The following is an 11,122-nucleotide window of genomic DNA, read 5'->3' as shown; positions in this document are numbered from 1 at the left end:
AATGCCTCTCGCAAGTTTTGGACAAGTCCCTATACTTTATAATGCTTTTCGTTATTCTCCGTGCGTATATTAAAGTGACTTAAAGTGACACAAAGTGACTTAAAATAAATTAATTAACGAGAAATTCCGAGGATGTTTTATGTTCATTAATATTAATCACGAGTCACATAATAAATATGGTACATGTATGCTTGTTATGTCACATTGCATCATACGTGATATAATGCTTTTTAAGCAAAATTATGAAAATCTCGATATATAGTATATACTTTGAATCTTCGCGACTGATAGATCATGTCAAGTCATGATCGTGGAGAAAATAAAATTGTCAGCTACTCGCGTGAGTTTGTATGGTTTGTATAACTCTTATCGGGCCGATGCGTAGGCGATACTGTCAACGAAATCGCATGGGCCCGGTACATGGTTGTGTAATCAGATGGATACGATCGTACGACGCGTAAGCTTAGCCTAACGGAGTTCCGATCAAGGCCAATTTATTTGGTAACTTCCGAGAATTTCTGCGCAGTTCTCTCGATTTTTCATGCAATAATCATTACGTAATTAAGATTCACAGAGATATGCTCACTTATATCATCGCTTGTCGATTCCATTTCTCATACTTGGTTTAGAAACTTCATTAGAAATTACAAACACTCGTTATTTTTTACTGTTATACAAATATACATTTCCTATGTTCAACATTATATAATTGTTTATTCTATTAAATTAAAACGGACCTACAGAGATATATAGTTAATTAAGAATGAACTTTGAGAAAATTCTCTATGAATTTTCGTATTTTTTAAACTATATAAAAATAATTAACCTCTGAAAAATTGGCTAATATATTTTTTAACTCTACGTTGGTGTGGTGGGGTGTGGCACACCCCATAGCAAAATATGCTTTGGAAATCCCGACACTTGAGTATATGCATCATAAGTGTACAGTTTTCATTTGAAACAGTGTTGTGCTATTAAAAAAAATCGAAAAAGAATTAACTGACTTGCATGCACAGGGTGTATCATACCCCACCACACCAACGCAGGATTAAAAAATATATTAGCCAATTTTTCAGAGCTTGTAAAAGTTAAATAAACAAGTATTTAGTATATGAATTATAAATTACTAATAAATATCAGAGACTGACGCTTCAATTAAAAATATTTATTGTTGCGTGATCGACTCGACTAACGATCAATCAATAACCAATCTTGCAACATAAGAGCAATTAACATGGCGATTATCGCGAAATGTATTTTATTTAAGCGCGCTTGATTTCGCGATCGATTTAGCGCTAAACAAGGAAGTTATTGCGAATCGTGTTTGCGATTTGACATTTTCGCAGCCTTTCACTCGCGAACATTATAGCAACCGCGTACAGTTGCCGAAGAAACAGAGACGCATGTCCAGAATGAGGTCCAAGGACCTTACTTGATGTCTGTTTGCGAAATATTCACGCGTATCTGGCGTCGTTTTACTGCACTGGTCAATAATCCATCGTCTTCCCAGCGGCGTTACTAATCGTGCCCCTTTCGTTACGTACATGTGGAGAGAATGAGAAGACGCTGTGTGAAAGGAGAACGGGCCAAACGTATCGAGACCGTCGACGTTCGAGCGCGAGTAACAGCGCTCTTATAACTACGCAGATTGATGGGATACGAATAGATTGCCACGAGGGACTGACAAAGGATTTTATAATTTTACCTTTGTCACTTGTGACACAAGAGTATCTTTTAGATCGGGATATAACGAGAAGAGTATAAAAACTTAATTTTAATAATTAGAAAGATGAATTTTAAAATATAAAAGATATAAATTTAATAGAAAAAATTCTAGTATTTTTATTAATTATATATAGATAAAGTGATACTCTCCGATATATTATCTAGTTAATTTTATGTATTCCTCTCTCTAGTCCGATCAATTAAAGAATCTTTCTGTGATGTAATATAACACGTTTGTAAAACAAAAAATAAATGTCCATCATCTTACAATAGCCACTTATATTAATGCGACTTCAGAGTATATGCAAAATATTATTACAAAAATATGTACATATTGATATCGAGATTAAATATAATAAAATGCTTCATTGGTTCTAAGTGAATATTATCGGAAGAAGTATGATCGACGAAGGTTTACGAGTAACGTAACCAAACGTAATATTGAGAACATTTAGTATTTGGAGGACGAGAGTACATTTTACTATGCAAATCATGCGCATTACCACGTGCGCTTTCAATGGAAGGAAGAACGCAATTTGGCAACAATTCGACCAACTGGCCATCAGGCCCGGAAACCGCAGCAGCTGCGGCAATCCGGTGCGCAATATGCGCAGCCAAATCTTCCCAAGCGGCGTAGATCGTCCCACGGTTCTCGTGAAACAATACGTGATCAAAAATGCAGAGCGCTTATCAAGTGAGATGCTTAAATTTGATGAATAACTTTAACTGGACGTCGAAAAAGATCACGTTATTGAATTGATCACGATGCAAATGAAACCTACCCTTTGGAACACACAAGCCTGTGGCGACAATAAATTTAGTGTATTCGAGAAAAGAAACAGCAAGAAGTTCCATAATAGACATAATAGTTTTGTTTGCATGTTCCTTTTAATCGTCCCCGAGCACTTTTCGCAAAACTCCCTGTCATTATCGCGTTACTGAAGTTGTTGAAAAAAAAGGGCCAAGCCGCCGCGAGCAGAGAAACGCAAAACAACAAAATATCGGCAGAGATAGGTATAGAAGCACGCTCGTAAATCCGCTGATTTAACTTTGCACGACATTCGTGCCCCGGAGAGAGGAGCCGCCTTCCCCTGCTGCGTGTCCGCCTCTCGTGGGCCCTCTCGAGCATTCGATGAACCGGTGAATCCGCGAAAGAGGGAAGGAGAATCATCCCCCGTTAATGCTGAAGTAATGACTGGGGTGGCAACGTTGAAGGACCCTCGACAATCCGCCATTGCCGTCACTGCCTCCCGCTCGTCCTCCCTCTCTTCAGTATCTCTCCCTCTTTTGCACTCAGCTTCATGTCTCCTCGGCAACCCGTTTCCCCCTTGCTTCTTCCTTTGACAGCGGGGTTGGACGACACGCGCGTTTCGCACAGCACTGTCAATCATGGTCGGTAGGAGGTAGAGCGTCCGATCTGCCCTGCAGCGCCAAAAACTAAAATCGCCGACCCCAAAAAGGCGACTCCCCCATTTGCATAGAGAGCTTACTTCGTCGAGCCTGCGGCACCGGTCGGTCGGTCGGTCGGTCGGTCGGTTGACGGGGTCGTCCTCACCGGACGATTACGCCAATTTCTCTTCCGGGATTCTCGGACCGACGAAAATTACCCGGCTTCAACGGTCACCCGGCATTTAACCATCCGAACCAGTTCGCGTTCACACAGCTCGTGATTGCGTGAAAATCGCATTAATACCGTGAAAACGGACTGCTTCCACGTCGTATAGAGTAGCCGCTTTCAACGTGCGTACTATATATGCGTAACAACGGGTTTTCGTGCCGTAGCAATTCGCGAGATACGTTACATTACGCTAATGGTATAAGTATACGTCACGTCGTGATATTTCTTTCTTGCGCCTCATTACATAATTGCCGATACTTATATACCTGACTTTCCCCCTCGGTATTACAATCTTTGAACGATCGGCCGAAGCGGCACGCAACGAAACGCTCCGTAATACGCGGTATAATTTCTCTCCTCGGATTTTCCCGTGAAAACACATGGGGCACGAAAGTGAGCAATCGTATATACGAGTCCGGCCGTGTCTCGCCGCCGGACAAGCTCGCGTTTGGAGAAACGATTAAAACCGAATTCGGGTTAAACGCCCGACATAACGGAAAGTATCTCACCCGGCGAATGGGGGGGTGGCTCCGCCGAACGAGGAGATTAATCGCGAAAGAAATCAAGCGGGACAGAGGTAAAACTGTGCCTGCGTTATGCGAGGATACGACACACGCGCGGGGCTTCGTGAAATGTACGGCAGCTCGTCACGAGAATCTACGGCGTTTCCACGTACGAAGAATTCGTGTCTAGCGAATCATATCTAACAACGCCACGGCGAGCCAATAAAAATTGGTCGGCACGCGAATGGCTTGTAATTATGAGTTACCTATATATCATAGTGGCAATCCCGCTAGGGCAATCAAATCGTTTGTCCAGTGGTAGCAAACAGAAATTGGGGGGACGCCGATTGCAAAGTATAGATTACTCGAAAAACTTGAATTTAGGGATCTGGGAGAAAGCAGGTCGACGGGATCCAGCTGCCTGGGCAATTTCGTGGTAGAACAAAGCGTCTTCCGGTGCATTTCGTTCGTGTAATCGTAGGCTTGGAAATCTAAACGCGTGGTCGGCATTATTCAAACAAATGTCAAGTTGAATAAAACAAAATTGTGTTGATGCAACAAATTGGTTTAATTTAGGATCAATCCAAGGTTTCAATCCAAGGATAACGCGTGTAAAAATAGTCGACTCATAATCAACAGGTTCCGGGTTCGATCACAACTTGTTGTCCTTTCTACAAATCAGATCTCGAAGATAGAGAGCTGATTGTGGAGAACTAGACTGAAGAGAAACTAGGATAGCTAGAGCTGAAATACGCTATGAATCTGGGATTGTGTCAAGTCTGAAAGAAACTGTGATGAGCTTGGGAGTTGTCAAGTTCAAAAAGAGATTGAATAGTAAATCGGAACGTAAGACTCAACAATGAGATTAGTAATTTAGCAGCAATTACGGAGAAACTTTATAGATGTGTAGAGACTAAGGATATAGTCTCACACATAAAAAACATAAAAAACGATTTAGAACTCGATTATCTTATTAATATTTAAGTATTTAAATCTGAATAACCAGTTTTCTCAACTATGTTCCTTTATCAGCACGCGATTTAATTACTCCCAATTTAATGGAATTATTAATGGAATTATTGAATTATTAAAATTAATAATAATAAAATTAATTGAATTATTAATGGAAAATATACAAGCTTCTGAAACTTTCGTAACTACAGAATTATTATTTGACCTATTAAACAAAAAAAATTTGCTGTTATTCGCGGAGGAGAAAAACTTCTCGTCTAATCATTTTCAACTTTAAACACCGTCCTACATTTATCTAGCTACCTTTTGACATTCTCACCGTAATGCGGATCACCCTATATATAATATGCTACCTCGATGTTTCGAAAGTATCTTCGATCCTTCACCCTGTCACTTTTAAATTCGCCTACGGGCATCAATCTCGTGGGACGTCGACGGCTTCCGCGGCATCGCCTTTGACGGTGATTCCACCTCGAATCTTTCTCGCGAGGAAACGAGCGGCTTATGGCTCTCCATCTTGGGACTCGGGGAGCGTCCCGTAAGTCATGTACTTTCATATCTGCTACCGCGCTCGTCTCCGCACTGCATTACCCTTCCTTCCTTCCCTATGCATATAACACCGAGATAACCCGTAAGAATAGCGCGATGACAGTAATGCGATACCAAGTCGTGAATCTTGAAATGCGCACGCTTTTATTCGGATAAACGATAGCTATGAACGCCTGCTGAGATTGAGGTGTGCCTCGTAACCGTCGACTCGTACGTGTGGTGGCATTAACGTTACACACGGCATTTACATTTTACGTTCGAGAGCGGATAACGAATGCCGGAAGGAAATCGTGCGCGTTCTCCAAGCAGCAAAGGCAGATGTTCGTTGGTCTCATCGACAAACAACAAGAGTTTCCGACAAGCTGCGCGCACCGCGGGTGCGCGGGGAAAGGAGCTAGGACGCGTCAATTTTCTACGAGGCGTTTTTCACGAGGCCCGAATCGAGTCACGTGCCCGATCGTGCCAGATTGGAGGGTTCGTTCGAACGAAAGACCCGTCACATATAGGAGCGCCGATCATCGTTCAGATCGGAGGTTGCGGGGGTGACGCGGGATTCTCGTGGCAGCATTAAAACGGTATACGTCGGAATCGACGTAGCGCGCCGGCACGCGAAACGTATAATTTCGGGCAATAATTCCTGGCCACGGACGATTTGAGGCGAATCGGCGCGTGCTTCCGGATGGCCGAGTCTCCCTCTATTCGCCGGTGTACCAACACCGAGTACCATCACGGTCGGTGCGCGGTCGTCGTCGCTCCGCTCCGCGGCGACGAGCGGGGACACGAGGAGAAAAAAGAACCAGCCATAAAATTCAATCGATCGGCCAAATCACCGCCCGAGAAATCGCCCGTACCACCGGTAAAGAACGACGTCCGCCATAACCGTCGTGGATTTCGCGCTTCAGGTATATTATTTTACTGCGAGGGAGAGATTGATGTTGCTTTTTGCCCTCACTCTGTCATACATCGCACGAAAATATGAGGAAAATCTGCGTGCCACGGGAAATGATTATCTCACGCACGACAATAAAGTAGCGTAATGGAGCGGTAATGGAACTCGATAGAACAGAGAGAAAGAGAGAGAGAGAGAGAGAGAGAGGGAAAAAGAAAGAGTAAACTAATAAAATTTCAGGAGTTCTAGTAGCTCTTTTACCTAGACAATCAATAATATTGCACAATAATATTATGCGCTATTTCTCTAGACAAAATAAAAAACAAATTGCAATGTAGCCTCCAGATGATCGATAATGCTGTGCAATATTCAAATGTTGCGCAGTAATATTGGGCGTCTAATGGCCAATTAAACGTTCGCTGTACAGTTTTAATAATCTCGAGTATCTGCCGGAAAAAATTACAAGCGCATTCGCGCCGAGAATTACTCTCAATTACGCGAGCGTGAAATAATTTTACTTTCGACAGCCAGCAGCTGTAACTAAAAGAAACTTTTAAATTCGCGATAAGCGCGACGATGTTCGTTTCACGCGAGCCACGTTACGATCGGAACTTCATTTATATTAATGCTCTCTTCTCGTGTCAGGCTAATTGTTCGGGCTGTTTACGTCGAAAAGAAATCCAACGGCCGATAACAACGGCCGTTGCTGCACGTCCGACAAAAAGCCTCGTTTTGCAGTCCCAGACGGCGGAATGGCTTTTCAATCTCGATGGGATTTTTTTCTGGTAAAGGGACTCCGATGAAAAATCGTGGGCGCAACGATGATCGATGCGTTCGCCGATGGAAGAGGAAAGAGAAAGAGCGAAGAGAGAAGAAAAGGGCCTGTACATTCCCGATGCGTTATCGGGTCAGGATGGACGGATGGATCTACATCAGGGTAATCACGGCTATACGTCATACGGAAAGAGCTTATATGCGCGTGTATATAAATTCATCGACGAGTCTCTTTCTGTATTCCGCTTCGCCCTCTCCGGAACATTTCTCGTGGGGAGGGGGGGAGGCGAGCAAAAATCACGGATGGTAAATTAGGCGTCCGCCCCGTATACGTAGGCGTATCCTCGCATTTGTCAAGAGAAATAGGAAGAGAACTAGTGGCTCTCTCTCTCTCTTGCGGCAAGAAAGAACTTGTTAAACCTCCGCTAAGGGCTTAAAAAAAAAAAAAAACAGTTGAGAAAAGAAAACCGTTACGGAGAAGCGTGGAATGAGACGATAATTAAACAGCTACTATTAACATGTGCGAGTTAATACGCGCAAGAGACGTCATTCGATAAGTATCATTGATCGATGAAACTCCTTGACCAAGTCGTCGCTCTACTTGTTGTTAGTCACAGCAGAACTTGGCGGCAAGGTCAAACATGTGGTTCGTATAACAACTTCGTAGTAGGATTTAGTCCTTGCCTCCGCCGAGTCCCTTTCAACGTATCCCAAAATAAAAGCGAAATAAAGGCTATAATGACCCGCGCGCGTAGCGGCGCTCTCCTCTATTTAAACCCGGGAAGCGAAGCTAGTTCCGCTGCGTAGTTTGACCTATATACGTGCACGTGTGCGAATTCGCCGGAAGGTTGAGCGGGGCACCATCCTCGCTCTTTGTCCGACAACAGGATCGTATGTAAATGGCCGTGTGCAAGCGCGCGTATGTGGGTATGCGTGTCGGTGCGTAATAGGGGCCCTGAGGAGGAGAGACCTTGGGGCCCCGCATGCCTGACTGCCTGCTTCCCAGCTGTCGCTCGTGCACAAGAGGATCCTGTGTTTCTGCGTTCCCCCTTGCGAATTATCGCGACCTTGAGGCCGCCAGAAACGGCACGTGCGGACTTCCGAAGGACGCGTCACGTCCGTGCCGCGATTAACGTTTGATCCACAATGCGAGATTTGGAAAGTTAAATGCGAAATAAAAAGGGGCTCGGGCGCGCAGGAGCCGCGGAGTATCCGCGGAATTACAATTGAAGGGGGAAAAAAAAACAATCAAACGAACATTCCCGCGATGCAGGAAACGTTTCAAGGCGGAGCACACGCGCGCGTCTACGAGTCACGTAATCAGAATTCCACGGTAGTAGCGTGTAATCTTGAGAATTAAAAAGTCTCTCCTCTCGAGTGGATTAGGGCTGAATGAATGTCTACGTGCGGTGCGGGATATTTCTTGCAACGCACTAGAGAGAATTCGTCTCATACACGGGCGTGCGATTCCCCCTTCAGAAAGAAATCAGTCGCGCGAATAACTGACGTTGTTCCGTACAGCCTGGCTCGCTTCTTCCGAGTATCCCTGACGTTCAGTCTTAACGCGTTCACCGCACGCGAATTCTAAACGCGCAATACGTGCCGTGTCGTCATTACTTTCTTGCCAGCGTGCAAGGTCAGCATCTCGCTCTCGGTTGATAAAGATCTCAATGCGCAAAGAGAATTCCGTCCGCTCGAAACACGTGGAATTCCATTCCGATCGTTCTGACTATCGGCCCGATGCATCGCCCCTCATCTCTTTTTTTTTTTACTTATTCTTTTTACTATTAGATACAAACGACTGAATTCGGCGGAAAAGAGATTCATCGATAACAGTGACCTTTCAATCAAACGCGTTTCTATTATCTGGATATTTGATCGCATCGACAAGTTATCTTGACCGCTCCCCTTTTTTTTATTTGGCAAACACGGACGTTTAAGTCTGAACGTTTGCTTATCACGAAACAAAGATCGAAGAAAGTATAAAATATGAACGGACTATCAAAAGTTAGAGAGATGCAAAGAGATGACTTATTCGAGCGTATAACTGAAAAAAATAAAACGCGGCTGCTGAGGATGCAAAGAGTGATCGAGTATTCAATGTAAAGTGGACCATCGTGAGAGATGAGCGTCTTGACGAAAATTGTTTCTCGATTATTCTGAGAATTGTATCAGAAGTTGCATCTCGCGTGACCCTTGGCCTCGGAAGATCACTAAAGATGGCACAAGATATCGAAGGTATCGAAATTATGGCACTACGAACAGTTTCGGAAAGAGCCTCGGGGGCATCATTATTTTCACGGGAGGCGGTTGCTCAATGGCCCGCAATCCCTCACACGGAGATCGACAATATTACGAATCCCGCCCTCGATAGGAACAGCTTCGTCGAAACATACCGATTCATTCTACAAATTGTTGCGCGTCAGAGAGAAAGAGAGAGAGAGAGAGAGAGAGGCACGAATAAAGATATCTGAAACAAAACAATTTGCGCAATTCGCACATGTGAAACAAAATTAATACATTCTCCGGCCATTCTGTACCAAAATGTCTTGTAAAAAAACGATTAAAGTTAAGAATAAGAATAAAACTGATTCTAAAAGAGCATGAGGACGCAAGAAAAATGTTTTCTTTTTTATTACGAAATGAGTCTAAGAACTAAGAGTCGAATACAAAAATCTTGTTCGTTATTGAAAAATAAAATTTAAATTTAGGATATAAATTTCGTTATTGCCGAACTAACGATTAAATAATGAAACTGATCATATGTAAAGCTTGGCATCAGAGATGAGGGAACGTTATGAGGGAATTATCTATCCGCCTTACAAACTGTGCTCAATCTTTTTCTTCGAAGAAAGAGAAAGGGGATCGTCGGAGGGTGCGAAGAAAGATCTTTCGCGAACTAATTCGCGAAAGATTCTCTCGCGGGTCATTCGAAGCGTGGTATGGGTGAAATTTCTGTGCGGCCTGCGCTCTACCGAGAAACGCAGACGCCATATTTGAAATTCAGATGCTCGGATTGTTTCGCTAAATCAAGAGAAATGTGGCCCCGGTGAGTTTCAACGGCGAAATATCGTGCGCCACCCCCGTAGACGTGTAAGCCACCTTTTTCCACCCCGCGTTCCTCGGGAGAAGGAGATGGTGGAGAGCGCGTGTGTTTACGACTGAATCACTTTTGTTCTCCTCGGATGTCGCTCCTCTAGCGACGCGCATATTTTCAACCCCTCTGCCTACCTTGATGCTATTCTGCGGGATACGCGAAACATACGATTTGAAGGGAGCTTTGGAGAAATGCCAGAAACGTGCCGCTTGTCTTTGTCGTTAATATTTATAAGTTCACTTTCGCATCGTGAAATTCTGTTTATAATTTTTTAAGTTCCATTTATAATTTCCAAACTTGGCTTTTTCCAATATTAATAAAAAAGAAAAAAAAACAAAAGAAGCCTATTTTAAAAAGATATATAAAAATATAATAATTTCAGTCCGCTATTAAGTAAATTCCTGTGATATGTATTATATAATAAAAAGTATAAATAATATTATAGTATTTCTTATATATACGTTTGTGTGGTTAAATTTTTAATTAGCAACATTGTCTCTGAGAACATTAAAGTAAATACTTCAAAAGACAAATCAAATGTGTTATACGAATGAAAAAATTATGATTAAGAATTGCGTTTTTATAGAATAATTTCATTTCATGTTTTTAAAACGAAAATTTTTACTATTCTACGCCAAAAACTCCACTCCATCACTTTTATGCATACAATGTTGCTCTTGAGTTTCTACGACAGTTGAAAAATACTGGAAAATGCATTGAGATTGATAAATTGAAACTATTGAATACGTTTACAGTTTCCTGCAAGTTTAAATCTGATCGCCAGGACGACTCGCGTATATTGCGCGTGCATGTATGTATACGGAAGAAAAACGCGTAGCATCCTGGGAGTTGCAAAGTTTTTCTATTACCGGATAACAATAGGCCTAGACGACAGGGGAAGATTTGTGATCGAGATACGGGAAGAAAAAGAGGAGAGGATGGAAAAAGGACGTTTCCGAGAGTGAAGAATCGCCGATTTTAATGGTCCTTTGTTA

This window comes from Solenopsis invicta, chromosome 11, assembly GCF_016802725.1.
Source record: "Solenopsis invicta isolate M01_SB chromosome 11, UNIL_Sinv_3.0, whole genome shotgun sequence".
Classification (NCBI taxonomy): domain Eukaryota; kingdom Metazoa; phylum Arthropoda; class Insecta; order Hymenoptera; family Formicidae; genus Solenopsis; species Solenopsis invicta.
Note: the sequence above shows the minus strand (reverse complement) of the source record.